Below are 5,066 nucleotides of genomic sequence, written 5' to 3'. Positions count from 1 at the left end.
GTTGTTCTTTTGCAACCACCCGTATCTAAATGGTAACTCATGATAACTCATGTGAGTATCTTGAAAAGCTCATAACTACTAAAAGATAGAATAGGGAGTGTCCTCATGTCAGACTTCTGAACATTTTGGAACACACAGAACCATATGTCCACCCCTAACAAAGGTTACATGCCACCATACTCTGTCAGCACACCTTCTAAGTCCTTGACTTATGAAACTATCGGTATCCAACCCCACCACAACAGGTGTTCAAAATTGAAAACCTAACCTAAGCAAATTCTAGAATAAGGAGAGAATCACCTATTCAGAATGCATTGTGCTAACGTATGCTCTTAGAAGATCCTTTAGCACGGTTTACTAACGTATGCGCTTAGCATATCCTTTAGTACTAAATAGAATACTTGTAAGCTGCCCATCCAACGTGGGATGAATAACAGCAGTAAGAGTGAGGTACTTTCCCCAACCACTTACAGACAGTCTTCCACGACTGACGACAAACTATGACTCAACCATTGAGTATCCAGCCATATACTCGATATGGAATGGAGACAACCAACTAGGTTGAAGGTAGATTGGAGGTTCCAGCAACCAATCACTAACATCCATACTCAGCCATCACCTTGTATGGCAGGATGTAAACTCATACGAAATCTACAAGAGAGATTGCACTAGCAATGCAAAAGGGTGCAGAAAGAATAAAGTCCACGGATTTGCATGCCGCTCCAAATAAATTTGTGTTAAACACTAGGGCCCATAACACCTAGTGTGCATGCATTTAACACAAACATATCCAGCCACAATTCCATGACGAGACTTTCCACGATACTTACGTGAAAATATTGCAACAAAGTTGGACCATAATAGAATGTGACAACCCGGTCACACCTAGGAACCAACCATGAGATCTTCTCATGAACGTAGCATACTTTGTAGCAAAAGTTGGACCATAATAGAATGTGACAACCCGGTCACACCTAGGAACCAACCATGAGAAATTCTCATGAACGTAGCATACTTTGCTATATGTAGAAACGACCTTCCGTTAAGGTGGTTTCACAGCACTTGTAATCACAACAAGTCTGTACTTAGTACCCGACAATTTTTGGCCACTAAAATTGTTCCTGATACTGTGTGCGTCAAGACTCATATTCTCCACATGTGGAATATGTCTCAAGTAAGGATGCCAGGAAAAGTGACATCCATCAAGTACGAGTTGTACTTGTGTGTGGAGGTAACTACGAACACACTGCGACGCGAGTGAGAGGGACCCTCATTATCATGCTCCACACTGGCTAAACCAAAATCCTTGAGTTCCTAGACCATGTTGTATCCCATGTGACAACATGTGCCAAATCAAACCCTACAAGTAGGTTCGTAACAGCAGAAGGCAAAAAGGTAGATTGGACACTTGGCCCAAAATACTTTGTGCCGACATGCCCTTGGCATGGCTCTGTAACATTCAAGCGTACTTATCCCATAAGCATGCAACAAGTTTCTGCTATGGCTCTCTCATTGAGAGAGGTAACAGAAAAACACAACCACATCTTGATCTACCTGCCTTGCAGGGTCGTGATTGTATGGAAATGACTTAGCATCGGCACATTTCCCGTGAAATAAGTCCTAGATTTAGGTTCCTTTTAGTGTTTTTGGGTGTTGATAGCAACCAACTAGCAGGTTCAACAATCCATCACTTAGTCTGTCCTTGACAGAGTTGCGAGGGTGATAGCGGAAGCATAATGCATAAAGTGGTGGAATCCATGCCACCTGCGTAGCATGCCTTGCATGCAAAAACTTAAGCCCTTGGCTACTATAACGGTCTCAAGCGTGAGAACCAAAACCATAAGTGCCTTGCACAATCTAAACTGGTCGGAATTCTGTGAGGCGATATTCCCTATTTTGCCTGTTTTTGCAAACTTGTGTGCCACGGCCCTTGATGATAATTCATTGGGTAGTTCCTTGGCACAATGACAGTAATTGCCAAGTAAAGTGTAAACATGGAAAAATAATAAGAACCTAAAATTTGCTAACCTGGTCGTTGCGGTCACCAGTTGACTCAAAAGTCCGTGGAACAAAACTCACTTAAAATGGCTCGTAGCCATATCTGCTGCACGGATAGGAGCTGTTGGATGTAAATATACATCCCTTGTATGATATACACTTGTCTGTCACGTAATGAAATAATCTGGAAGCATTTTTCCAAATCCTTCCCAAGTTTGTATGCTCATAGCATAAGCCGAACGTGGGAATTTTCCATGCAATATACCTGGCTTGAAGCCTTGCTTCACATAAAGAATGTTGTGATACTAGACGACGAAGTCGGCTGTTGAGACACAAATATCATGACAAAAAGCATCGACCTTGTCGAGTGATTTCAACTGAAAATAACCAGTCTTGTGTGGCAAACATCCCCTGTCCGCTTCGGGAAACAGTGACACGAAGTCGGCCATGCCGAGCAACATGCCCCCCCGCATCAAGTCTAGCAGTAGGATGTGCCAATCTCCTTGAGATTCTAAAGCATCTCGAATTTGCTATGCTTTTGCATCGAAGTCAACCGTTGAGAAGCCGTGCTTCGGAGCCAAGTGGTTGGGATTCAAGCCGTTCTTGATTCGAGTGTCCTAAGCAATACACAGCGTTGCTGTTAGAAACATCATAACCATGTCATACTCAAGCCAATATGAGAAGGAAGCCTTGCTGCACATGATTTCTTATGTAGTTCTGATGCGGGGAGCCACCAGTTATGCTTGCTAGTTGACAATGGCATTCATAGCTTACTTGACCATGTCGAATTGTATTATGTAGTGAAAAAAAAAAAGAAAAAACTCATGCAAAGTATGTACCTTGTACCTGCTTGGTTGGACTATGGTAGTCCCGATAATTTGTAAATGGAGTTCTGCTCCCAGGATTGCTTAGAAAACTCGTCTAAGCACGCTTATTGAGAATGGGAAGATCCTGTTGTTGCCTAATTTCAACAATAAACAACAACTAGCCGAGGAGCCATGTCCTAGAAAACTTGGTTTACAACTTCGTGAAAGTGTAATCAGCGGTTGGCCTTGCCAAATATTTGCATCTTAAATGCCACAGGCCTTGCCTGTACCAACATGGCATAAGCCTTGCCTGACCCGGAGGAGCAAACATGGCCGAGGATCAAAAATTTCCAAACCAAAAGTGGGAATTTGATATCTATAACTGTAGACCCGAACATGCTCAAATTTCTCCATGCTTTGCTTGTGGTGCATATAATACAGATAAATCTGCGAGATTCAAAGAAGTTATCATTGAATATATTAAAGTCGACTTGCTTACCAACTCGTAGAAATCCAGGTTGAACAGCGTAAATCCTTTGTTGTCAACATCTGGCATGTATGTTGGCTCGTAACCCTTGTGCATGTCTCGACGACAACTTCCATGCCTTGCATAAATCTTGTGGGAGTTCGAAGAAAAGCTACTGCTTACCTTGTGACGTACTCACCGCGACCTTGATCCGATCTCAGTGAGTGGCATTATGTCTTGCAGGGTTCGTGTATGCAGTCCAGCCTGTCGAGAGGTCATATGCCCATGCGACGAGGGGGGGACCTTGGCCCGTGGGCATCATCACCTAATTCAATTTAATTGTTCAAGGCCTTTGGCCTTAGGGCATCTTGATGTGAAACCAGCGAACTCGCTGGGCGATGGAGTTCTCCACAGAGCCGCCGCGATAGAGAAAGGGAGGTCGGGCTCCGCGCGTTTCTCGGATTCACCCTCAGCTGAGTCGGGTTGGCTCCGGCTCCACCTTGCGCTCCCAACTAGGCTAAGCACGAGCGATTTGGAGCCTCTCGATGAGCCATCTCCTCCCGCCTCAAGAGGCCTTGCACACGCCGCTTGCGTCTCGGCCCACCCTTTCCCGCCTGTGGAGCAGCCCTTCCCACCCATGCACTGTCGGCTTGTCCGCGACCGGGGAGAGAGAGAGAGAGAGAGAGAGAGAGAGAGAGAGAGAGAGAGAGAGAGAGAGAGAGAGAGAGAGAGAGAGAGAGAGAGAGAGAGAGAGAGAGAGAGAGAGAGAGAGAGAGAGAGAGAGAGAGAGAGAGAGAGAGAACGCCATGCTTCCCTCCTCCATAGCTCCCTACTGCCTCCTCCTCTCCCCTTAGCTCTGATACCAGTGTAAGACTGCAGAAGACTGGACCATAACTCTCCACCCAACCGTGCCATATATAGACTCCTAGCCCCTAAATATAGCGCCCCTTGATCGCATGTCCGTCCTGGCCCTTGGCCTAACATTGGTGCACAGTGTGTTAATTGAAAATAATATTTCTTCCATTGACCATCATGCCTTTTTCTTGGAACAGGAGATTCTGAAGCATATAAATTTGATTTCAAATGTACAAAGCATTTACTATTGAGGTGGCACATGTCATTGAGGACTCATAGGCCTAGAATGAAACTGATTCCACCACCCTCAGATACTATACGGAAACAAAGAAGAGTATTGATCCTTGAACTCAATGGTGTTTTACTTAAGACCATTGAAATGCAACATGGTGATGTATGCCCAGATTGGGGAAAACATATGCGTCTCGTTGAAGAGAGTACAAATGTGTGGCATTTTATTCGCAAAGATGCATTCACTTTCCTTTATTTTGGCATGCAATGGTTTGAGGTGTGGATTTGGAGCACTAATAGATTGCAAAGGACTCGTCATATTCTTGAGTTATGCTTTCCACAACACCATCAGAAAATTTAATGTCATAGCAGGACAGGCAGCATGCCAAAAGACAAATCTTCTAATTGGATATCGATTTGTATACCCCAATAACTTGGATGTAGCATGGAGAATTTTTCATGATTTGAATGGAAATAATACCTTAATTTTTTACGAGGCCCTTTACAGTGTAATCTGGAATACGCCTGGAACCTACTTGATTTTTCCAAAAATGTGGAATCAATCAATAGAAGAGCTTGAAAGTTTTTTGGAGAGAAAAATTACTGCATGGTTACTTGGTTGGATCTATGCAAGGGACAAACGAGAGTATACTTGCAATATGTTGGTAAATGAAGCAGCTTGTGATAGAGAAACCTTGTACGTATTGGAG

The sequence above is a fragment of the Adiantum capillus-veneris genome, chromosome 28, assembly GCF_014529385.1.
Source record: "Adiantum capillus-veneris isolate H3 chromosome 28, ASM1452938v2, whole genome shotgun sequence".
In the NCBI taxonomy this organism is placed as follows: Eukaryota; Viridiplantae; Streptophyta; class Polypodiopsida; order Polypodiales; family Pteridaceae; genus Adiantum; species Adiantum capillus-veneris.
Note: the sequence above shows the minus strand (reverse complement) of the source record.